Raw genomic sequence first — 26,930 nt, 5'->3', positions numbered from 1 at the left:
CCAGTAACTCCTCTTCGGAGAGCCTCTGAAGTCACATTCTCAAGATCTAGGCTGGTACGTTTTTTTCTAAGGAAAAACTTTGAGTGGGGTTTGTACATTTGTACATTACCCGGCACAGAATCTTGCCAAAATAAAGGTCTTTATGTGTTTCGGATAGAAGCACTAAATACGGCAGACTGCCTACTGTACACGTCGCAGATGTTCTCATACAGTGGTTAATGAGCAATCGGATTAGAGATTTACACAAAAGTGAGTCTTCTAACAGGCAGATTAGTGCCCAGAGGAGACAGTTCGTGGGACTCAAACACTTTGCCACTCTGCCCTTCCCATTAGCAGTCTGGCACAAAGCGGGGGCCACCCAGGCTACTCCAAAGGCATTTCACTTCACGTCTCGACAGAGCTCTACACACGCGTACGTCTTCATCCGCTACCCCTGTCCACACACCTACTGTCCTCGTGCCGTTTCTCGTCACTGCTAAGTCCCCCACGCAGCCAACAGCGGGTCAAAGGGAAGGGAAAAGTCGGGATTAAAGTCAGTAACAAACATCCCAGTGGGATAGTGGTGCGTTTCCTCGATGATCCTCTAAAGTTGTCCATTAGGAAGGGAAGAGAGGGCATATAAAGTCTGCTGCCACGTCTGTCCCTTCTTTCTAAGGCTGTTTTCCCAAACCTCCTGCCTGTAGGGTCTCCGGAGAGAGGCACTCGGGGGAGTCAGCCTTGACGGAGGGCGGCAAGCACAGCACATTTATCATCAGCCTTTTTACAGCAGGCAAAAGTGATTATTTCCCACCCAGGCAGGGAAAAACCCAGGCAAAAGGTGGAAGACACCGGTCCAGAAGCTCAAATATGCAATAGTCAGGAGACACACACGCAATTTCTATTCAAGCCAGGGACTTTCAGACTGATAAGCGGTAAGCTAATTGAGGACAGTTTGGAAATTGGATGGCAACCTCCCAGCTTTAAGCCTTGAAAAGATCTCTGCAGCCTGCCCACGATTTAACTAATCTACAAAACGGAATCAGTATCCCATTTTCAGCGAGTGCTTTGTCTAGGTTTCCTACTTAGACTCTGAAGATCTTTCAAGAAGGAAAAGACTCACCTTTCCTATGTACTGCAATGCAAATTTAAATTACCGGGTTTCACTTGCCTGCTGCCATGAACTTGGGAGCAGCGAAGCAACACCATGCGAAGGAGTTAAGGGCATACTTTGGTATGCATGAGCTGCACATCAGCAAGCGTTATCAGCCGCAGCTTTGCATCTTTTTCCAATTCACTTCAAGTAACCCTCGCCTCCCACACCGTGAATTTCTCTTCAGATTTAACCAGAGGCGTTTTTCCCATCTTAAAAAAAAAAAAAAAAAAAGTTTCTGCATTTCTGCATTTTTGAAATTACCTTTCACCCCACAGTGACACTGTTCTGGATGGGGCGAGCAAAAGGGAAGAAATTATGTGCTCAGATACTGAAAGAAGTAGAGATTTTTTAGGGAATGGAAGACTGATCATCTGAATACAAAGATCCTGCCTAGAAGCAGGCAAGATGCAGACAAATTACATAACCCTCCAGCACTTAATCGGTTATATAGAGGCAGACTATGGAAAAAAAAATAGGAAAAAAATCTGCCAAAATAAATATATTTGGGCGGGACATGAGATGCACTTACAGACAGTGTGGTGTTTAAGCAGCGCTGGATGAGCTGTGACCACAATGTACGTGAAAACGGGGTTATTCAGTGATCTGCTCACATCCTTACACAGCCCAAGCAAACCCAGGTTGTGGCCACCGGCCAGGGATCGACAGATAGCTGATGGCCAGCAGCTTTCTCATCAGCAGAATGGAAACTCTGGAAGTCTCACCAAGTATCAGTGCAAAGCGGACTCAAGGAGCTAATGAGGAAGCGAGATGGAAGAAGTTTCAAGGTCTGACTAAGAAAAGTCTTTAGAGAGAATGTACGGGAATGTTCCCCGTCCTCCTGCTATACTGGATATGGAAACAGCGGGTGGGAAATTGGATCTGTACTGCCTAAAGGAAAAAGCATAAAGGAAAAATCTAGTTTTTCCAGCATACACTCCCTTATCCGAGACAAGATACGAGCTGAAGTGTATCCCGTCTGGCTGTCCAGTGATGTCAGAGGCTGAAGCATGAGTATATGAGAAAATAGCTAGTAGCCAAAACATAACAGCTCAACAAGTAGATGTCAGAATAGCTAAAGACGAGCCGGAAGACTAAACAGAAGCAATGGCACAGAAGATCTTTAAACATCTTCCCCGGACCCAGCGCAACGTAATTCCCTCAGGGGGGGAAAAACCCTTCTATTTTCACCAACACATTCTTAAGGTCACAAGTTCTCAAAGAGAGGGATGTAATGAAAAGGATAAAAGTTTAATGCATTAAGTCAGTCAGCAAAGAACAGTCTATGGCTACTTACAATATTTATGATAAAGTCATCTGAGAGAGAATCATTCAGAGGAGAACTGATCACCTCTTCAGAATATACGGGAATCAACAATCACAGAACACTCATTAATCTCAGTATATTTACTGTAGTGCCTAAATTCCCAGTTTTAGCAAAGACTAAGGAGAATATGCTAACTAACCTAATTACTCTAATTGACTTCTGCTAATGGGCCTGATTAACCTTAAGGAAAAAGGTTAAAAATCTCTTCAAACCAAAGTACACGAGCTATTTTTCTTACACTCTGCAGTGATACAACAAATAACAAGACAGTTAACTTCTAAGGTTTGGTGAAGGAGGTTATATTAAGTAAAAAGCTGGTGCGCGAAGAATCCCCGTATTCCCCAAAGAGGTCAAACGGAAAGAGCTAACGGTTGTTCCTTAACACCTCGCAGAGAAACTTCAGTGCCTACAGCAGCTCCCACCCTGAAACAGCTGTCCCCGTGTGCTGTTCCCAGTGAATTCTGGATTGAACAAATCAACATAACTCCACCTCTTGTTCAGACCGTACCTCATTCTCAATGAGCTCGTTAGTGTGCATAAGCTCAGGCAACCAGGCGGCGATTTTGCAAGCATCAGCTGGGTGGGGGAAAGGATGACATACTGCGGTAGGTCAGACACGGCGTTCACCGAGCCAAGTATCCCGTGTTTGACATACCAGAAGCGGCAAGAAAGACTCCAGGAGGTTTTTCTGGTACACGACATAAACGAGTTTTCCCAAAGGAAAATAAATAGCAAAGCAAAAGTAAATGGCATAGCCCAGAAGCAGCATCCATTCCTCCAGTCAGTAACGGAAGCTGAGCTTTGAGGAGACGCTAACGTAGGAGCCTTCACATCTGCAAGCAGCAAAATCAATATTAAGAAAATTTCCGCGGCCAAGAATATCCTTTAGGGTTGTAGCACAGTTCGTAAGATGAAAGAAAACAGACAGAAATTAGAAAGATAGGATTTATCTGCTGGTAGAGAAAATTGGTAGATAGGAGCTTTCAAGTAATGTGGCTCCAATGCTAATAAACCCCGAAGATCCACAACCACAGAACAGAATAAGCGAAACAAAACAAAGGTATTTTTGCCCACCAACTATTAAATAACTACAGTTCTTGTAAAAGCCTGACATGTTTATCAGCTGAAGCTTACACATTCCTGCCACTTCTGTCACAAACTGAGTAGATGCTTATGAATATTTGTGTCTACCTATGGAGCAACACCATTGTGAGAGTATTTTATTTTTAAAACTTCTTTAGTGTTATCTCTTGCCATTTTAATTGCACTTATTATTTATTAAAATCCCCAATTCTAAAGTCATGTGATAATGTCAAAAGCACCACATTTTTAAGCCTCCCAGCTATAAAGAATGAAAAGCGTAAAAATGTCTCCTAAAGGGCTGCACATTTATTTTTCATGATTTCTGGGGGACAGGGGAAAGGGAAGATGATTTATGATTTTTCAATGCTTAAGTTGTCACAGCTGCCTCACTCTCCTCCGTTATTTGGTAACAAAATAGAGCGATCTATTCTTAATGCATGAATAGAACAAGAACTTTCATGTTCTACTGTATAATACAAGGAGACATACTCAGAAAAGGAACCAAAAAACTTCTGCCAAACATTTAAGGTGTCCCAACCTGACTTGTCAGTACTCTTCTGTTGTGGAAAGGGGGTGGACCAGCAGCCAGCCTGTGGCGTTTGGGCACCAGGTTGTCACTGCGCACAACGCTCCAGAACACAACCGAAAAATAAAAAAGAAGTAAGTGCAGCCACTCCAGTTCCCTCCAGCTGAGCTCCCGGCCTCTGGTGGCAAAGCAGATCTGCCCTGGAAAAGTAACTCGGCTTCTCATGTCGCTTTGGTGAATTGTATTTTCCCTGTATCTGCCTGTGCAACCAGCTGGTGATGGCACCTCTCCTGCACGTTCGCTCCTTACTTTCATGCTGAAACCGTGACGAGTTTCTGTTCAGTGTAGAGCACAAGCAGTAAAGGCACTGTACATTCTGCAGTCCTTTGGGAGGGGCGCAGAAGGGCTATCATAGAATCATAGAATGGTTCATGTTGGAAGGGACCTTGAAGACCACCCGGTGCCACCCCCTGCCCTGGGCAGGGCCACCTCCCCCCAGCCCAGGTTGCTCCAAGCCCCGTCCAACCTGGCCTTGAACACCTCCAGGGATGGGGCAGCCACAGCTTCTCGGGGCAACCTGCCCCAGGGGATCACCACCCGCACAGCCAAGAATTTCTTCCAAATATCTCATCTAAATCTCCCCTCTTTCAGTCTAAAACCATTCCCCCTCGTCCCATCGCTCCCCTCCCTGATGCAGAGTCCCTCCCCAGCTCTCCTGGAGCCCCTTTAGGCACTGGAAGGGGCTCTGAGGTCTCCCCTTTTTGGCCTTCTCTTCTCCAGGCTGAACCCCCCCACCTCTCCCAGCCTGTCCTCCCAGCAGAGGGGCTCCAGCCCTCCCAGCATCTTTGTGGCCCTGTCACATGGGATGGTTGGTGTATAAAAAGCACACAAAGCTGCGACTACTTTTTTTTTTTTCCAGGCCAAGTCAGGCAGAAGCTCAGTAGACGTACAGATGCCCATCGAGCAGCGCTTCCCAGCCGTACCTTTCTTGCCTGGGCACAATGCACTATTTTGGCCATTTGTTTGGACTAAAGCCATAACACACAGCCACAGCTACACTGTCCCTACAACTTTTCATTAAATCTGCTTCATTAAACCTGCTTCTTCACGTTAATACTGTCTATTCTCTCTGGCAGCAATGAAGTCAAGCCTGAGCAATGAAAAAAAGGGAAAATCCCCACAAAGAGGGCAAACCTGTCGCAAAGGCTGTCTGTCCCTTTACAATATAAACCAAATGCAGTTGAAGAACAGCACCGGCCGTGGAAGGCAGCAGGGACTTTCCAGTTGCTATTGTAAGGTCAATGGGGCAGTGCCCGCAGGGTTTCTTGCTGGAAAGTCTACGCCAATGTACGACTTAAGTAGCAATTGGAAAAGGAATTACCCAGACACAGTCCCCGTGGAGCTGGGGTGTGAGGTTTGGGCAGGAGAGCAGCGCAGGGAACAGATGTCTCCAGTTCCATTTAACCCAGATCCCACATCGCTTTCAGCTGTCCTCATGAATGGTTATGTACTGCGTTCACAACTCCTGTTCCAGCAAAGCACTCGATCATCCATTTCTAAGCCTGTGGGACTTACAGTACTCGCAAGTGTGTGATACTCTTTGCTAAAGTGGTTTGTGTCCTCAGGAACACAAAACCTGTGAGAGAGGATCACGGGCAAACTTCACTTCACCTTTTTTTATAAAACTAACAGCACGGGCAGCTGCTTGCGAAGGCCAATGCAGGTGGAAAACCACGTTAGTCACAGGCGAAAAAGACCCTTCCAGCTATACAAGAACGCTTACATCAAAAGGTACCACACGGTTCCTTTTTGAGAAGCTTCCTGTACTCTTTCCAAACGTATCTGATGCTTGTTGCTAACAGAAATAGGACGCAAGACTACGGTCCATCAGTGTTCAGGTCCGACTGCCATAGCAACCTGGCTGGTCCCAACTGCAGAAATTCAGGCGTAGCACGGATGCAAAGAAAGGCTGAAAGAACAGTTTCCAATGCAATTTCACACGGTCTGCAGGACTGGCAATCCGCACAGACATCTTTTGGATCTGTAAGCAGGGAAAATTTGATCTGGGAGGCTTGGAGAGAGCGAGCAAAATTTATGGCGTTCCCCAGGTCATTTATTTTTCATAGCATCATTTTTCTGACCATAACTACATTTTAAATGGCAACAGCAGAGAGCCAGCGAGGTTTCTAAATTAAAATGAAAAAGCCCCATGGTTTCTTTCTCCTTCACTGAATAAACATATTTAAAAGTAGAAGAACTGAGCTAGAAACGACTGGTAACGAAGAATTTTCATCCCAGTTTATCTGTGGTAGCCTCCAAAGAATACGACACCATCTGTACTTTTCCGATTTCAGAAAGCAGCAATGAGTAATAGCATTTGATTGTCTGTAGGAGTTGGGAGGAGGAGGACTGAACACCACTCCACCACTAAACTCATTGTTTTATAAAGGTCAAGGAGCCTCATTCTCTTCCTACATGCACACCAGTATAGACTGACTCCCAGTATGAGCTCTACTGGGAACTGAGATGCTGCGGATAGACAAGAGCCGAGTAGCCACCCCGTCTGGCTCTGCTCCTCTGCAGGAGAAAGCCTGATATTGGTAAGAGTTGATCTAAAGTTTCATAGAGAACAGAGACCCTTTTGCTCTACTCTGGGTCACGCATTCCTGACTTCGGTCTTGTAGATCCTCTAAAACTCACCATCACATGCATCATGAGAAAACCCTCATTTGCTAGTAATAAATTTTCAAAAACCTTGTCTAAAACTTGGAAGTAAAACATCTCTTCCATCTATTCCATTCCTTTCCACGAGCTACAAGGCTTTCTAGCGCTGCAGTCCTCCTCTTATGCATTCAGCTAACGCCACTTTCATTAATACCAGCTTTTTGTTCAAGAACCTTATCTTCAGCGATAACTATCTAGCCCCAGAATTCTTTCTCAATCAGCTAATAAACCATTCCTATTCCCTGTCGCCGCTCTCCTTTTGTCACTAAGCAGCATCAATCCCCACGAGAGAACCGGGAGCAGAGCCTGGGCAGAAAAGCAAGACAAAGCGCTGTAGGGATGCATCCCATTCTTTTGGGAGCACGTCGCACGCCGACTGACACACCTGCATACTATTCAGCACTGCGTAAAAGGATCAAAAAAGATCTGGGAACAGATGGTCTTTCCAACAAGTATTCAGGTAGGACACACACCCCTCGCAGCAGGGAAGTGCTCCCGCTTTACAGGCACAGAAGAGGCTCTGTCCCGCCCATGGTAAACCACAACCAGTGACCGATCAGTAACTGGAAGAGGGGAGATTTAGATTAGATATTAGGAAGAAATTCGTGACTGCGAGGGTAGTAAGGCACTGGCACAGGTTGCCCCGAGAAGCTGTGGCTGCCCCATCCCTGGAGGTGTTCAAGGCCAGGTTGGACGGGGCTTGGAGCAACCTGGGCTGGGGGGAGGTGGCCCTGCCCGGGGTAGGGGGGTGATGATCTTCAAGGTCCCTTCCAACCCAAACAAGTCTGTGATTCTATGACTGAATCAGCCGGAGCCTCCCAGCAAGGCTACGCATGGATCTCATGGTGTGTTTAGGGGACACAGAAACAGCCAGCTGGGGAGGATGCAAGGAACTCACCTAAAAGAGTTAAATTCACCCAGTGGAACCAGAGAGGCAGCTGCCACCTTTCCTTTGCCTTTAAGCAAGGAAGCAATCAAAGCGAGCTAACTGGACTTTAAACGGTCAGTGCTGAAATCAAGCACTGCAGCTGATTTAGAATCGTGTTCACTTACCCACCTAAACCCAGAGTCATTTAACCTTCCTATATAAATCAAGAAGTTAAAGAGAAAGAGGTGCAGGCAAAGCAGCCGCTGTAAATCAAGTGGCTGAGTGGAGGAACCCAGGCGGAGCACGGAGCTCCTCAGCCACACAAAAACATCGCGTATGTAGGCGCTCTCTGGAGAGTTATGATCCCAGACCGGTACGTTGAGTAATAGCTTGTGTTTATACATCGCCTTTCACTCGGTAAAAACAGAGAGTGCTTTCCTGATTATATATAGATAGAGGTCAGTCATCTCCAAATAAAACCAGCCACTGACGCAGCAGAACATGGCAGCGGCTCTCTGCAAAGCAAGCCAACAGCTTCTGAAAAGGGAAAGCAAAGAATAAATCCTCTGAAAATACAACTCTTCACGTTTTGGAGATGCAGAGTAACACCAGCTTGGCAAACATTTAGCTAAGACAGTACGATCGCCGCTCCTACAAAGCACTCAAGGTAGCTCAAGGGATACAGCATGGGTCAGAGCGGAACGCGGTTTTATATCCCTCATTTCCAAGGTACCCACTGCAGCTTCAGACAGCATCAGACAGCTGCCTGCGTTTTCTGGGTCAAGAAAACAAAACCAAACCTGCAACAAAAAGAATCTGTAGGAAAATAGATCCATTTCATCAAAGCCACTTAAACGTCTCTGGAAAACTTAACAGTCAAACCCAGGAGCAGATCTCTTGGCTTCAGGATGTCAGTCCTGGTGTCTGGGAGGCAGATGGAACGCACCAGGGTTGGATCGTCAGGAACAGTCGGTATTTCTAAGGTACAGAAGGGGCTAAAAGAGGAGAGACCCCATGGGATACTGCTTCATCAGGCAATATAGCTTGCTTCCCTCTGTCGCTGCCACTTGTCATGCTTCTATGATGCATGCTTTTCTTCCCCAAAACCAATTTCTACAGCACAAACCCCCAAACCTAAAGGAGTATCAAGGAAAAGAAAAAAAGTGATTGTTACAAGGTTGACTGGCTCCTGGTACGGTCTGTGGCAGGAGTCATATATTTTGCTTAATTAAGATAAGGCTGTTGCTTCTTTGCAGATTTCACTAATACAGAATTTATTGATGCAGCATTACACAGCATTTTAAAGTGATAAAATACAGCTGACGCAGAAGCCAAAGGCACCCTGAACTGAAAACCGGAGAACACACTAATAGAGACAGATCTCCGTGCTTTGGCCAAGCATGAGTGCTTTCCACCAAATCCAATATCTGGTCCCGATTCAAGGAAGCAAGCACTTCAAGTACTGACTTAAAATTCATTCCTGCCAGTTCTAACTTATGCACGAGCGTTTGCACTTAGCCCGGGTGTTCGGCCAGATGCCTACACACCGTGTCAAGCAGTTCAGCCTGCCACCAATTCATAGAATGGTTTATGTTGGAAGGAACCTTAAAGATCACCTAGTTGCACCCCCCTGCCCTGGGCAGGGCCACCTCCCCCCAGCCCAGGTTGCTCCACGCCCCGTCCAACCTGGCCTTGAACACCTCCAGGGATGGGGCAGCCACAGCTTCTCGGGGCAACCTGCCCCAGGGGATCACCGCCCGCACAGCAAAGAGTTTCTTCCTCATTATTTCATCTAGATCTCCCCTCTTCCAGTTTAAAGCCATTCCCCCTCATCCCATCACTCCATGCCCTTGGAAAAAGTCCCTCCCCAGCTCTCCTGGAGCCCCTTTAGGCACTGGAAGGGGCTCTGAGGTCTTTCCGGAGCCTTCTCTTCTCCAGGCTGGAACCAGGGAGCGCTACAAGCACCAAGCAGCGATACTTCTGAAACCCACACCCCAAATACCTGTTTGATGATCTAGACCTCTTCGGTTGTTGAAGATTACACCATCTAAACGCTTCACTGCTGACTGGGTCTCGGCCCTGCACATAAGAAGAACTATGTTCCTCACAGTCTCCTCTGCAGGGCTGCCCACAGAAGGGGGTTTGCCTTCCGTTTGGGTTTTAAGCACCACATTAGGAGGGAAATGAGCCTTCAGAACTTAAGGTGACAGCTGGTAATGGTGAGGTATGAGTCTTCAGGTGGCTTCAGAATTGCGCATGGTATTAACAAGTCATGACGAGGTTTTGCTCCAAAGAACTTCAAACGCAAAGCGCAGTTCCACAAATCTTTCTCAAATTAGTGAAAAGAGTAACAATTTTCAGGCTAAAAGAACCTGTCACCAAAATCATAAGCTTCCTGAGCAATGCTTAATAATGGAAACCAGATGCCATTCCTAGTACAGGAGGGCAGTGATTGCTCTAGAACTACCACCCGAATCAGAATCACCTGCATCCAGCGCTCTGCAGCAGCTCACGCTGGCACGCAGATGTCAAGGCAAGCGCTGGTTTCTCAATTCAGCTGTCCAGGAGCGAGCGGAGGTAGATGCAAACATGCTTGTTATTATTAGAAGACACCACGCTTCCAGACACACTCTTCAGTGTTCGACATGTTGTACTGTACCACGCTACCGAAATCACATCGCTTCGCCTTGTGCCCAGTGAAAACCTGACATGTTGTGATACAAGAGACAGTTTAACAGAGCAACACGCGAGCTCGTGTTTAATCCAGTCTGCACTTGCTATGGATGCTGATTATCTCTGAGATTTAGGAAAACAACTGTGATAAATTACTTGACAAACAAGATTAAAATCCCTGAAGTTCTTTATTGTTTTCACTAGCTTGCAGGCAGCAAAAGTGCTATGTCACATTAATTGAAATTCCTTTTTATTCTCTTAGACTTCAAATGTCAAGTCTGTCTTGTTGCAATTATTCTCAAATAGGAATATTATCCTATATATGCACATCGCACAAACCCTCGAACCACTCTCAAGGGAAAGACATTTCTTTTCAAAGCTGACGAACTTTCCTGAGCCCCAGTATCTGCTCTGCGTGTTCAGAGCATTCGAGGCAAGCTGCGGGTCTGCGACCACACACAAAATAAAAGTTCAAAATAACCACAAACAGCTCCTCTCAACCCAGGATAGAAAAACAAATAAAATAAAGTCTGTTCCCGCTGCCTAATTGTTTTAAACTGAACATTCAGAACAGTATTTTAACACTTGCCTGACAGCTAAAGTATTGGCCCGACACAAATCCCTATTCTGATCCACGCTGTGTGCTACTGCTTCAAAATAAGTACTTGAATCAAAATGCAAAATGCAACACAAAACAAAAAGTGTCAGACTTTTGGGCCCAGTTTAGATAAACGCCCCGAAACGCCCACGCTTCCAGCAGCTTTTTATCTAAACAGACCTCCTGTTTCTGCCAACTGGACAGGAAAGCTTTATCAGCACAGGTTTTTCCAAACCTTCTGCCAGCAACCTCTCCGGTTTCGAACATGCTGCGACCGTTGCAGAACTGCTACAGCTCACTGCGCCGCCTCAGCGTCAGCGCTGCTCCAGGTGGGACCCGGACAAAAGTCACGGCAGCGAGATAGCGATGGTGGAGATTACAGTGACAGCTCCAAGTCTGACTTATTATTCCAGTTAGTTACTGATGAGAAGAACACGATGGTATTAAAAGATTCATAGGCAAAGTGTTAATTTAAAAAAAAAAAAAAAAAAAAAAGAGTAATATTATGGTGTTGACATAGGATAAAGAAAAATATAGGGCATTCATTAGCCTTGTAAATAAACTAATAGCTCTGGGAATTTGGGGAATAAGTGAGAAATCAGCTAAGGATTCAAACTCTAATACCATTCTGAATAAATTCATAACCCTCTACTCAAAAATACATATGATGTTCCATGCAAAATATATCTGACAATAAAATGGATAAATGAAGGTAAATCTACTGCTTAAGATGCCAAGTCCCAACATACACGTATGTACGTACACATATTGGATTAAAATGGACTCTAAATATATACTTATAGTTAGCATAATACACGGGTAGAATTTGTCAGATCCCACTGGCAGTTCTAAGTCACCTTCCTGAGCCCCAGGCTACGCAAACAACCCGGACTCGCACAAATAAACCAGAAACGAGTTCCCAATGTGTCCCGTTCGGAAACAAGAAGCCAGTCCAAAAAATCCACACGCCATTTAGCCTACAGGAAGATCTTTCACGATCAGCAGCTCTCAGAAGCAGTTTTATCACTTTAAGCAAACTTCTCTTGAAAACAGTTTTCAGAATTTTAACATTACCATACACATACCTCAATTTTAATCTTGATTTTGATCAAACCCAGAAACCCAACCAACTAAAAAGCTATTCTTTATGATTGGGCCCTCACCCGTAGGTACAAATTTAAATGGAAATCAAATCAGTCATCTCTGCCAAGAGTGAACATCAGTCATTAGGAACAAAAGTTAAGCAGCATAATCAAGGTATTCTTTTTCACCTGACATTTGGAACCAGTCTACGGGAATCTAAACAAAGGAAAATGGATCATGCCATCAGATAGCTACGACTGAGAGATACAGGTCACAGGATGAGATCAAGATATACTGTTACGAACGCAACTTGAAAACTGCCCAACAATGATTCTGAGTTTGAGACTCACACGCATGAGTCGTACGTTTTCCTTAGCTGAGCCTGTGCCCTTCCCGTGGGGTTCCTCTGTGGGTGCAGACGGCCCAGTGCCGGACACCGTTACTGCCCAGTGCTCATCCGAACAGCATCAATGAGCTCGTCCGCCTCAGGGCTGCTGGAACAGGGGAACCGCGGCTCCTCCCGTGAGTCGCGTTGTTTTACAGCCTTTGATCAAAGCATCTCTCTCTCAAGGACATTGCTGCACTCTCGGGAAGCCCAAATATCTTAATCTATTTGGAACACGATCTGTGCAGTTAATGCAGCTTTTTTTTTTATTTTGGAAAAGATAAACTTTTTTAGATTTTGTAGATTTTAGATTTGTACAGATTTTCCTTGCTCCTTTACTCTTTGTCAGCAATTCAATAACCCTTTTTCCTGTAGGTTTTGGCAGCATCTTGGAGCTGCTCTGAACAACAGTGTCATGTCATGCCATGGTTTTCTCCTCCTTCTAACAGCTTCCTTGAGCGCACCCGGCATGAATTCACTACGTACCTGCGGCATATTCTCTTTTGACCAGCAGCTAGCGTAACAGAGGCCTGTTCTTGGGGGCTACAATAAACGTCATTAACAACAATTTGGAGAAGCATTTACTGAACCACCAAGATACACTGGGAAATAGCCTGGAAGTCTCCCATCTGATTTCCAAACACTCCTGACCCAACTCAGCACCATAAACCCATACTGCTGGGGGCACCAGCACTGTGCTCAGACCCAGGGGAAGGTGGTGTCGTGGCCAAAACTTTCATTTTATTTAAGAGAACCAGGCTTGGCATGAATTTGAGACCAAACAAATTTCTTTAAAAAGAAAAAAAAAAAAAGGAGAAAAGATTTATATGAATCTCAAAGACAAATGTTTTCATTTTCAATAATTCAAATTGTGTTTTTAACCTCACTTTAGGTATCAAGTTCTTGTTTGAAAGCTTAACAGTATCAGTCATTGTACAGAAATACATGCAAAATGTCACAGCAGGGTATAAAGCATCACAAAATTATCTCCCCCAACGGGAGGATGCAGCCATCACTCCAAATGCTTTACGCGTGACTTCCATGGGTTCCTATAAAGTCCAGGTTCAAAAGGGGAAGAAGAAAACCTATGCTGAAGCATCGGACTGGCCACCGCAGTCTGCTTGGAAGGCTTTGGATGGCTGGTAGGGTGAGCTGCAGAGAAAAAATAACCCCCATATCCTCCATTAGAAAAGACGACAACGGTATTCAAGGATGGGCAACAGGGAAACACCTGCTGACACCTCACACCTACCTAATGGGAACGTGGAGGGGGGAAACTTGGGCAAGAGACTTCCTTCTACCCCACCAGACTTGTCTGCACGGCGCATGCGCTCCATCCCAGCCGCCTTTCCCGCACCGGCCACCAGCTGCCAGGTTTTACATCCAACATCTGAGACAAGCTTTACACCCAACGATGACCTGTGTGTGTGTACACACAGCATCAATGGTACCAGACACCTTCGCAGCTCATGTGTCCCCTTTAATGAAATCTTCTCCTGGATTTATAGCAGGGACCCACAAGCCTGGGCTGCCCCTTGCCGCAGGGGGGGGCACAGGGGACCGCCGAGGTTAGGAACGATCTTTCCCTGAAAGCAGCTGCCCTGCCATTAATAACGTTTCCAAACTGCGCCCTTTCCAGCGCTTTATGTGCTGTTTTACGTCAGTTGGTTGGGCCCTCAAACGGGAAAACAAAAAAGAATAGCGGAGACGATTATGTGTAATCTCATGTCCTTTCCCCACCCCCTTTACCCCAGGTTTTCTGAGGATTATTCTAAAGCACACAGTGCGTCTCTAATTACTGGATCAAAGCTGCATAACAAGCGATGGAAGTGCCTACAGCAGTCAAGAAAAAGAAAGTAAGATCCAGTTGAAGAGGAGAGGGGGGGGAAGGAGGAGACTCCACCGGCCCACAGATTGCTGCGCACGGTCTTGAGGGATGTAACGCAGCGCAGGCTTGTTTGAAGGTGTTACTATCCTGCTTTGTGTGAGAATTCCCCAGGCTTCATCCGCACACGTTTGCAGAGGATTCTGGCTTCTCTGTAAGAATTTATTTTTACCCAGAGAATTGGGCTTGCTGCACTCCTAATGGGCTGGATCCTCGGCAGATGGAAACCGGTATTGCTCTGCTGACGTCAATAGCCACAGCTTGCAAGGAATCACCGAGACAAGGGTTTATCCTGAACTAATCTCCTCCCGCTCCCCTTTCTATTTACTCGTGCCGCAGAACACGGCTCCCGCCTTAAGAATTTATTTTTACCCAGAGAATTGGGCTTGCTGCACTCCTAATGGGCTGGATCCTCGGCAGATGGAAACCGGTATTGCTCTGCTGACGTCAATAGCCACAGCTTGCAAGGAATCACCGAGACAAGGGTTTATCCTGAACTAATCTCCTCCCGCTCCCCTTTCTATTTACTCGTGCCGCAGAACACGGCTCCCGCCTGCCCTGTGCCACAGAAACGCTGCGGGCAGCGCCCAGCACCCCTGCCCCGAAACCAAAACCCTCTCCTGCACCTGCAAGAGCAGGGCCAGAGCCTTCCAGGGGAGAAACCGGGATTCGCAAAGCTGGCAGGTCCTCAGCCGAGGCGAGAGCGGAGCGGGTACCCGAGGAGATGCCTCTGCCCACATCACCCAGCTGTACAAACACCACCTCGACGTCCCCAGAGCATATGGCTCTCAGGGAGTATCCACAGACATCACGACTCTGAAGCACAGCTCAAAACATGCCAACGATTATCAGTTAACAATGCAAAACTTAACGAAAATCCTTGTCACATTACAAGTTTGTTTTTTAAGGAAAACAATACCTTTCAAGTGCTTCTGATTTGTTTTCTAGCCACGAACACAATATACCTAGTGGTTACCCTTTGCGAGGTTATGCTCCCTGGAGCAGCGCGCTCCGGTCTCTGTGTAGGCACGGGATAACTGAAGATTGAGCTTTAAGAAGAGGGCGAGAATCGGTGCTGGGTCTGCCACCGAGTTACATCACGGGTGAAAACCACAGGGCAATAAAAGGAAACACAACAGAACCAGGCATACTTATCTCATGCTTTCTAGAATAATCTCAGTCTTGGAATTGCATTCCAATAGACTCAGAGCACTGAAAACTCACAAAAAGATGTAACGGGCCGTCTGAATTCTCTGCTTTTATAGCCACTGCATTTTCAGGATGCTGCCTACCTCACAGGCCCCTGGCAGACGAGATCTCTCAGCCCAAACCTTCAACGCCCCCAGAATCCTGGGTCACCGACAGCTAAAAGACTGCTCCGACCTCTAATCCCAGAGGTCCCAAAGCGGTTTTTTTTCAGATGAGCTATGAGCACGCACGGGAACGCTGCCAGTGAGCTCTTCAGCCGGGCGCTGGGGGCAGAACTGCTGCTTTAGGAGCTATGGCAGGAGCCAGGCTGCACAACCACGCGTTCCTCAGCGCCGCTCCGTCAGAAGTCAGCGAGCAAATGACGCTGGGGGATTTCAGGCTCATCATTTCCGAGTGATTGCTGAATGATACCCCAGCAATACATCTACTAGATCTCTGCGAATTACCGTGATTCTATTATGTGAATCCATTTCTACGTAATTAAGAATATTTAACAGCCTGGACAACCGGTGGTAACCAGCATGAAAATAAATCCGTTTCATTTTGGAAGCAGAAGCCCTACCTACAAAAGCCTGTGGTATTAACGATGCGTGTTTAACTGCCCTAGTGCAACTACCAAGGTGTCACTTAAAGAGTGAGTAATGGGGAGGGAAGGATTTTAAATGATTCCCAACAAGACCCTGACCCTCTTCTTTCTGGCCATTAGCAAGTTTCTGAAGCCTTCAGAGCAGTTTCATTTGTTCTCAATCACCCGGAGTTTTAACTGTGGAATTTAAATGATTCTCCCCCAGACAGACCTAATTTTAAGAGCCATTCAAGTGACATCCCTCTGAGCTACAGCACTTTGAGAAGACACTCCACCAGCATCCGCAGCGCCGTTTGCTCCACTGGAGCAAAGCAGACAAATACGAGTTATCAGGAGCGGTACATGATCTGGGGGATAGAGCCAAGGAGCCGCTAGCAAAGGCCAGCAAGTGCAAAAAAAAAAAAAGAAATCCCTGGCAAATTTGGCACCTGAGTTTGCAGCTAGAAATCTCTGTGGAAGCAGTCTGGCTTTCAGAGATACCAAGTACCTGCAGCCCCTAATGATTCCCCAGAAACAGGAAGATCTTCAGCCCTTCTGAAAGATCTGGGAGATTAGGGTCCGTCTAAAGGAGAGATCGGGGCATTCATACCGAGATGAAAATGCTTATAAACCAGTCACCGTCTCTTTGGCTCAAGTGTTCCAACCCGAGCCAGGATTTCATTTACAGAAACCAAGATAACCTTTATAAAGCCTTGTGTATGCAAGGCAGTGAAAACCCTCTCATAAAAACCAGCGAATGAATAAAGTTTGCAGAGTCTGAAGTGTACAAAGCTTACAGTAAGCATGCGAGCCAGCCCCTTCTTTATCAGGTTGCAGAATCTCTTACAGACTTCCAGCATAAAGAATAGAAAGGATCTTTAAATTGCCGACACCACACTATGCAGATGTCTTCTACTTTAGAGACCTGCCTCTTTCTAAAGTGTTTGATCTGAGCCACAGAAGCGAATCACTGCAGATGTTGAAGCTGTCAAAAACCAAAACAAAACCCAACAAACAAGGCGGTAAGTAATTGCATGCATGTTCAGATGAAGCCTGAAGGCTTGTACCATCCCTGTCTCCCTGCTCGTCTTGTTCAAGATCACCACAACCGAAGAGGAACATCCCACTTCAGGAGGATGAAACTATCGTGTCGCGGCTTCGACACCGCAATTTCAAGCAGATGTCACAGCAGCACACAATCATCTCGCTCTCAACCCGGCAAGTGGCGTCTCGTGCCGTGTTTTACACAGGGAACACATTTTAAACATCCACAACGAATACATCAAGGAAGCTCACCGTTTCCGTCGCGTCCGTCTAACGTACTCCCTAACCTTTTTCCGCTCCCGTTCCTCTCCTTACCGCAGAGGAAAGCCGTGTGAGCAGGATGGGCCTTTTAAAACTGGCCAAGTACTTTACTCTGAAATTCCAAACATGGCCCGAGTTTAGTCCAAGACTTTAAGCTGCAGGAAAAATGCCACCAGCTTCCTTCTGAATTTTACTCACTGTACATGCTGAGAAGAGGAGGTTTATGCCAGAACTGTTCTACAGGAGGAAGTTAAAGAAGTATTCAGAGTGCAGACAGTGGCATCACATTCTGACCTGCACACAGTAGAGAAGTCACTTTTCCTACGACAGAGTATGAGTACAAAACACTCATAATTCTCTGATAAAAGTAAATCAGCCGCTTTGAACAGAGTACGGCACGCCAGCTCCACACGTTAAGAAAGAGCACATGCCGTCAGAGTTACATGGGAGGCCAGTAAACCTCTCAGTGCTGATAAAGACCTGGAGGTGTTTACTAAATGCAGGGTCTCTACGATAGGCACAAGAGCCAGCGAGAGCGGGGAAAGGCCGGGAGAGCAGGGAAGGCAGAAGCAGTGCTGCTTTTCCTTCTGCAGATCTCTCTGTTCTGAACAGCTGCACCATCGTTAACACCACGCTGCAGTCCTCCTTGGAGAATTCCAACCTGACCAAAGTGTTTTCTGTATAAAAACTCAATAACAGAGTGTCCGACAGTTTTGCATGAACAAAGCATCATCTTTTATGAATGCTGTGGTACTCGGCTATGGACGTGAACTCCATATACAACACCTCTTTCTTGCTGCAGTCTTTAATCTTATTAGACTTGACTGCAGATACTTATTTGGCCCTTGTCATTATGCATAATATTACATATTGCTTTCTCGTTAGAGAGGGGAAATAAAACCCCATCCTCTGTTCCCAAAGTAGACCGGCTGCCAAAATTTGGCATGCCTTGCTTGCAGTGCCCACTTGAATGACTCATAAACCTCTCTCCTCTACTGGGAGACCTACTCGACATCACCCCCTTCCTCCCAGCCGAGGGACTCGCTGGTAAACACTATCAAGAAACCGTGTAGGAGATCTTCACAAAGTGCCAAAAATAAAATAAGCTCTTTTATTAAATAGCAGCCGATTGCCACATCCCAATCCATTCTTTCACACTGCTAGTATATCAGCGTATAAAGCAGACTCGCTCCACGCAGGCGCGTACCGGGTGTGTTTAAGTGACCGAGACGCAGGCTGGGATTTATAAAAAGGCAAGAGAGCTGTAAGAACCCAGCCCGACTCAAAACACTTCATCTCTCCTTTCTGCCCTGAACTGAAAATAAGGAAAGGACTGGTAGGGACAGAACACACATTACCAACCTGCGAGGAGATAAATCTGGTCTTCAGGCAGAACACTGGATGCAGCTCTGCAGAGATGGGCAACAGGAAGCGACTGGGAAGAAAAAGAATGAGTTTTCTCTTCAGAAGAGTTCACCATGTAGATACTTATCTTTTGGGGCAAGGTTGTTTTTTTTGGTCTTAGTTAAACACAGCTTTTGACAGGCGAACAAGAAAAGGCTCCAAGTTCCCGCGTGATTTAGCCCCTTACTGTAAAGCAACCCCCCAGCCCCAGCTAACCGTGCCACGACACACGGACACCACGGGAAGGAGGCAGCTTTTCTTCACCCCAGTCCATACTGTGCCCACACGGGACCACAGCAGTAACCCACTTAGCACTTGCGTTCATTACCATCCCTGGAAACCACTGAACACAGAAGCTAAAGGAATTATTTGGCAAATACCTGCTCGCTAAGCTGAACGGATCATCTGTGCAATTAGTCATCAAACCCAACACTTATTTCAGGGAAAGAAGGATCAGTCCAGAGCCTCATCTATTTGCAGCTTCAGTGATGCCAGCTAAGCTGCAGTAGTTGAAACAATGGATGTTTCACAAGGCAATAATCTGGATTTTAATTTTTTTGGTCATATTAATCCACATACTTGGTAATTTTCAGAATTTGGTAGGTTGCAATGGATTTCATCAGCTATTACAAAATGCATTTAATCACATTAGCAGTGAAGAGATGTTTGCAGCGTAACACTCCCTGTGCAATTTTCCCTCCTTATCATCATTCTCTGAGCATGTTTCATAGCAAGAAGATATGCAGCATAAAAACTCCCTGAATATGAAATTTTCTGAGTAATTCTGTCACAAGTCTCTCAGGACATCCTAGTCAAGGATGAACAATTCAGTAAAAGCCCTACAGAACAGGAGAGAAATTAATCATGCATTTTTAAGTGTTTTGAACCTCCTTGTAGGATTTAATGAAGAATTCTGTTGAGTTTTTAAAGGTATAGGGGGGGAAAAGCCTTTCACCTAGTCTATGAATCAAGTTCTTGGTGTAAATTAAGTTGATTAACATGAGAGAAGATCTTGTCCTATTCTAAAAGCAATTCCAAGGCAACCCTTGATTTCTTACTGGACTCTGATTTTTTTTTTTTTTTTATTGCCTACATGATTGCATCCATTTCCTCCGAAGTCAACAGCAAAGGTGTCATTAACTCCAGACCAAATCACTTCCAAATACTCGTTCAATTTTTAATGTTCCAAGAGTGGAAGTTATCCACTGGCTACTACATAAGCTGGAAATTTTTAGCATCATTAAAAAATAAACGGTTTTCCTACATAAAGCAGCGAGTAGCTTGCTTCTGGAATAAACCCTTTCATTTTCTTTCCATTAACAGGCAAAATTGAAAGCAGGTATCAAGTGTGTCATACCTTGCCCAGTAAGCGCAGCGGGTCCAGACTGTTAAGAACTTTATGAAGTGGCTGAGAAATAGCCTTTACCCTTAGATGAATGTGATTAGCTTTAAAATACCCCGGGCACTAGCACACACCACAGTCAACTACAGCAAATACCACTGCTTTAGGATATCGCTTGAGGATGAGAGTTCAGTCAAAGTCGCCAAAGGAGTGGGCATTTACAGGGCTAAAAAACCCACTCGGAATCGTTGCATACAACCCCCCCATTCCCAAGCAATCTAAGACGACATTTGGAAATCATAAACCCCCTTCAAGGAACAAGGCAGCCTCTAATTAATTGACGCCAGGAGGCAATCTCCCCTTGCGGGTGTATTACTCTACGACTGCATAGCAGAGGGTATTTTTGCTGGCACCGATTGCTGTCACAAAGGGGATATCGAACCTTTCTATGACTCTACAAAACAGCGTCTGGCTCAGGGCAGCGCTACATATATTCAGGAAGATCACAGAACAAAGAGCTGCTGCCAACAGTACAGGTGAAACTCTGGACGGTGACTCATTATCTTAATTTTTTTTAATGGCATGCAAAGACTATGTCAGTAGCACTTTTCATTATCCACTTCACCAGTCCAGAACTACTTGGTAATTATGCCCATCCACTCTCCTTTGACAGCTCTAACTAACAGAACAAGAGCTTCTGATAATACACAAGCTTCTTGTAAAGAATTCGTGTAAGAAGGCAATAATCTAAATAGCAAAGCTGATGAGTTTGCACAGTGCCTTGCTCTAGGGAATATGCATTTTCTCTAATATGGAGCAAATACCTCATGCTTGGGGAGCAAACAGAGGGACTACTTTAAAAGCTATTAAAAGACAGCTCCGACAGGCAAACAAGCAAACAAGCTTGTGAACAGAACTACAGAAATGTCCCAAAATAAACAAGTTTAGTTTTTGTTAATGCCAAACAACGCATTTGCTGTATTTTTAGGTCCTCCAAAGAACAGAAAAAAATAAAATCTACTATTCATATTGATACAGTACTAAAAGAGACAGAAATCACATTTCATAATAAAAAGCCAAGGAAGTTTCAGACAGTTCTCTGAGCATACAGCTAGGTACAAATAAAAGCTCTGACACTAAGGCCCGATTTAACTTCAGTTGACTTCAGCTAAATAAAAATCTTCCCACTTCAACAGCTATTGGATTTGCTTTTTAATAGCAGTTCCCATGACCGTTTCTTTCCATCTTCAAGTTCAGTATGTCTGTCGAGTGGAGGAGGAAAGACCTTCTTGTGGCTCAGCCCCAGCAGAGCCCTAACCCTGGAAACAGCCCGCTGCAGCTGGGAGGAGGGACGAGCAGATGTCATCGTGATCTACCGTACTGTGCCGAGGGAAGGAAATACTGTCGCTGTGCTCACTACACGGACACGAAGAGGGGAACCGAGGCTCATTTACCTATGCGGGCAGCTCCAGCGAAGGTTCAGCCGCAGCATCTCTCTACTGTAAGGGATGCTTCTCACATTGCCCAACTTCATAGAATCACAGACTGGTTTGGGTTGGAAGGGACCTTGAAGACCACTTAGTTCCACCCCCTGCCCTGGGCAGGGCCACCTCCCCCCAGCCCAGGTTGCTCCAAGCCCCGTCCAACCTGGCCTTGAACCCCTCCAGGGATGGGGCAGCCACAGCTTCTCGGGGCAACCTGCCCCAGGGGATCACCGCCCTCACAGCAAAGAATTTCTTCTTGGCATCTAATCTAAATCTTCACAAGTGCATTTATACATCTATAGGCAGTTACGCATTTAATGCTCATTTGTACCCAGAGTTAGCAGGACAGCACACACTAACGATGTACCAGGCTGAGCCAGGACCGGGCAATCTTCACACTCGCGTGTAGTTCACACTAATGTGCATTTGCTGTCACGGGAACAGACACGTGTACACGAGTGCAGAGAGATGACGGCACTTCCCGACCCCAGGTGTCCTGACCTCCCAGATCGAAATCCTCTCGGCAGGGCAGGGCACTGCTCTCCGCAGCCCTGGTTGTACTGCAATGTGAGGGCAAAGGGGTTTATAGGCAAAACTCATCACCTGCAAACTCCGTGGTACCCTGAAGGACGCTAAAATGGTACAATGCATTGGCTGAAAACAACAAACAAGTTCCTGTCCCCTCTCACCCAACTCACTTTTTTGCCCTCTTTTTAGTGTCCCTCTTACCTCCCTCTTTATTCTTTAAACAAACAACGGGACTCCATATCACAATTACCCCCCTTCTGCATAAATCTCACTGATAGCTGCTAAAAATCTCATTTGCTCACCTTTCTTCCACCCATTATTATAGAAAACATATTACAAAATGCAATTAAAAACATGTCAAGATAATCTTAAGAGAAAGTCTATGACGTCTCAGACGTGGTACTCCCCACTGGCAATAAAATGATTTTAAAATATGAAAAAGATTCATTTGTTTCATCATAATCTAAGGCACTCCTTTAAGATTAGCACAAAATCTATAGCAGCTTAAAACCATTTTGTGCTGAATTTCTAGAACACAACTTCAATAAGTTAATTGAACTCACCAGCTCAGAGATCATCACTATAGTAGCGTAACAGACAGAGTTATGGCTAGACAATTTGGTGTATCAATTGGTCTCAGTCCTTGTAAGATATCTGAAGATTAAGATTCTAGGCTAGATCAAATACACTGTATTAGCAATAATGACATATTTTAGGATTTTTCAACCTATATTCACACACCAATCTTCTCAACGCTGTAGATAAAGCTGCCTTATTAGACAGTTCTCCATACAAAGGCTTAGAATACTTCAATTTTTCATCTTCCTCATACCTTTAAGCCAAAAAGAGAGAGATGCCTTATTAAAAAAAAAAAAAAAAAGGAAGAATTTCAGCTATTCGCTGTGAGACGACAGGATTTTGCACATATGACTTACAGAGACCATAAAGAAATTTTAAGAACCAGCAGTTGGATAAAAAGTCAGCCTCTTGAAAAGATTTTTTGTGGGCAAAATATCAAGTCCTAATTTTTATACTGAAACTGCTTCGGAAGAGTTATTTGCTAATCCATCCATCCACAAAGAAATAAAAATCTATTTTACCCAAAGAACAATTTGGGGAGTTTTCTATGTTTTTTCATCCTCTCTAAAAATGATCCTTAGGTGTTCCATTATTTTACACACATCAGTTAATCCCAAAGGTCCGTCAGACCCTTCATCACAGCAAAAGCCGTCGCTCGTGCCGAGCCTGTCAAGTTTTTCTGCTTGGTGTCACGGCAAATTCTGCGGTTTCAAATTGCTCACTTCGTTACGGAACAGCACTTTCCAGAGAGCAGGGGGAAGATAGCACAAAGTTGACTTTTTGCTTCATGCTCTGGACGTCCGTCTGTCCGCGGGAAGGAGCCCCAAGGTTTCCGCCTGCAACCACCCGAAATGGCATTTCTCCCGAGAGAGGGGAACGCTCCACGTGGGGAGGGAATTCCTGGTGTCTGCAGGAACAGAGCTCACTGCACTGGGGGTGGGGGGGGAGGGAGAAGGAGTGAAAGGAAAGGAAGTAGATAACGTTCCTAAAAACGCACAGCAGAATTGGTAGCAGAAATGGGGAGGGAATCCAAATCAGAGTAGCTCAGAGGCTGAGCACTGCTCCCCATTCCCTTCAGTGCGGTCTCCTGGAGACCACCTTCCATCAGGTGAGAACATCCTTCTAATCAGCTTCCTTAATTTCAACTGTCATTTACCTCCAGGGATGCAGACTTCACTTAAAACTATATCCCATCGCCGCCTTCTTAGTCATCCAAGTATTTATCTCCCTCTCGTACATTTTATTCCATTAGGAGAGTTATAAAGAAATAAATTAGAATCACAACACATCTCCAGCTTGTTCTGAAAGAGACTGTTAGCACTTGACTCACCTACTTACATGTCAATTTAGCACTCTTAGCTGGATTTAAATTGAGTCAAGACCCATCCGCTTAAGACAGAATCTGCATCTTCCCCCCCCAACACTTTAAAGGATTAGGATGAAAAAAAAATAAAAAAAGAGTCAAAAATTACTACAACCTGGGAACCTTCAAGAATTCAGAGCATGACAGGTTTGTTCCCCTGTCTCATTCACCAAATTTGAGCGTTGCCCAAGCACAGGAGGAGTTTTAATGCTGGAAGTCTCAGGTGCCGCTACACTCTCCTGACCATGCAGCCTTGCATGAGTTTCTCCAGGAAAGGGTCGGCTCAAAGGTATTCCTCCGAATTCCCCGCTTCTTGAACCTGCTCCACAGAAACCTGAGCTTCTCACAAAATGATGAAAACTTTTATCATTCCAGGCTGTTATTTTCAAAAGCATCTTTCTAAATACAAGCAATTTCTATCAAATCGCAACCGAGGAATAAGAGGTACGTGCCATCATCTCACCTGCTGCCCCAGCACAGCACTCACCACCAGGTATTACTTAGGTCTTCCCTGGGAAGAACAGCAGCATGAATTTGTAAGGAGCGGCCAAAAAGCACATGAAGGGGCAGTCAGTACTACTCTCAAGCTCTTCCTCTCCACACTTTCCTTTCTTTAGCTCCTCAAGAGCTCTAACACCAGCCACCATCGCCACTCTCGCACGTTGTCTCGCACACGTGTGAACTCCTTGGGGCAGATGAGTCTCTTATTTGCAGTATCCAGCACAAAGATTGCCCAGTCACTAATGGCATTTCTGCATTGCTCCCAGGAGCGGTGATTTTAGATAGTTCTTTTGATGCCAGTGTGACCACTAGTGTAACTACAGACTCTGTATTTAATCCACATTACCAGCCGGTAATATCACCTTCTCTAAATTATGGATGTCTGAGGTTCAGGTATGCCTAAGAAAGTAGGAGTAAGATCTTCAAAAGCAGTCAATACTTATGTCTATGGGTGTTTTTTTCTGTTTGTTTTTGTTTTTAAAATCAAGTGCCCTAAGACAGAACCCGTAAGAGACTGATTTTTTGAGCATATCCAACAATTTCCCAAACCAGGCTCTCGCTCTAGTTCTGATGCACAGTTTGGGAAGTTGGTTTAGATGTTTAATTATCTGACAAAAAAAGCTTCAGCAAATCCCATTCCACTTACTTGCTACAAACCAGAATCTCTCTGCCGATATCATCGCCTGCAACCATCCTCCCAGAAATTACCGGAATACAAGAATATCTCTAGAGCACCTCTGATCTCTTCCCTGCCCGGGTCTCCTGAAGCACACAGGAGCCGACATTCAGCCAACCGAGGTGACGTTTAGCGCCTCCAAACCAACCCCGGCTGGTCTCAGGATTGCAGTGGCGCTGCACAAAGTGCGTCAAACACCTTTTGTCACAGATTGCGTTGCTTTCTTAGGACTATTCTCTCTAAAACGAGAGGTTTTAATATCAAAGCAGAATCTTAAATATTAAATCTAATAGTGAAGCAGACAGAAGACAGACGCGTGCACAAGCAATCACTGCAAGCTCAGAGGTGTAACATCTTCTAAGGAGAAAAGCCTCCTGCCCCATCTTCTTGGAATGCATCAATTCAGTAATTAGGTGTATTAAGAGCTGTGTCTGTCGCATTTCACTCATTTCCACAGACATAAGAAGTCACATTTATAAGTCATTAAGCTGAAATAAAATCTTTGCCAGGCTTAATTAATTTAAATATTCATGGGAACAGGATAGAAGGGGAAAGTGTTGTTCTTAATCAAAACCGACATTGCTGTTCTATAATGCAAATTGCTATTTCTTATGTGGACAATGCCAAGTACCTACAATAAAAGGGAGCGGAACAGTAACGATAAGCATACACAAAATCCACCTAAAAAGGACGCACGTTGTCCTTTACCTCTTGAACAGAAGGGGGAATTTGCTGATCCAATCATATCCTTAATAATAATGTCATGGCTAATACAGTAGTTACTTCCAGGGTACTTTATCACAATTTACTCAAGCTGAATGCAACCCCCACCTTAAAAAAGAAAAAAAAAAAAAGAAAAAAAAAGAAAAAAGAAAAAAAGAAAAAAAAGAAAAAAAAAGAAAAAAAAGAAAGAAAAAAAGAAAAAAAAGAAAAAAAAAGAAAAAAAAGAAAGAAAAAAAGAAAAAAAAGAAAAAAAAAGAAAAAAAAGAAAGAAAAAAAGAAAAAAAAGAAAAAAAAAGAAAAAAAAGAAAGAAAAAAAGAAAAAAAAGAAAAAAAAAGAAAAAAAAGAAAGAAAAAAAGAAAAAAAAGAAAAAAAAAGAAAAAAAAGAAAGAAAAAAAGAAAAAAAAGAAAAAAAAAGAAAAAAAAGAAAGAAAAAAAGAAAAAAAAGAAAAAAAAAGAAAAAAAAAAAGGAAAAAAGAAAAAAAAAGCAAAAAAAAAAGCAGCCCACTTTCTAAGGGTAGTCACTCAACTACTATGGCTGAAGGCTCCAGTCCCCTCACAGCCCCCTCGTTGTTCCCCTTCAGTGCAGAGCCCCGGGTCTAATCTACAAAGCCATTAGCAATCCCCGTTCCGCATGACTCACACCGCAGGCGGCTGCATCGCGCTCTAGCCCAGACCTGCCCTCCCCAGGCCAGCGCCGAGCTTATTCGCAGCCCTCTGCTCCACCAGGTCCTCCTGGGACTCTGTCCACAAGCACACGCTCTGCTTCATTACCCAACACCTTCTCCTGTGGCAGTCTTCAGCCCTTGACCAACCCCTCAGTGTCCACGTAGATTAACTCTGAACGTCGCACCTGAAAGGAGCAGAGCTCAAGGGCAGGCTGAGCATTATCCAACCTCCTTCCTTCCTCCGTTATACCACTCCAGCACAGTTAGAACCAGGATGGGTTCCTAAATCACAGCCCTGAACCTG

Source organism: Charadrius vociferus, unplaced genomic scaffold, assembly GCF_000708025.1.
Source record: "Charadrius vociferus isolate BGI_N301 unplaced genomic scaffold, ASM70802v2 scaffold384, whole genome shotgun sequence".
NCBI lineage: Eukaryota > Metazoa > Chordata > Aves > Charadriiformes > Charadriidae > Charadrius > Charadrius vociferus.
The sequence above is the reverse complement of the archived record's forward strand: the minus strand, read 5'-3'. Positions refer to the sequence as shown.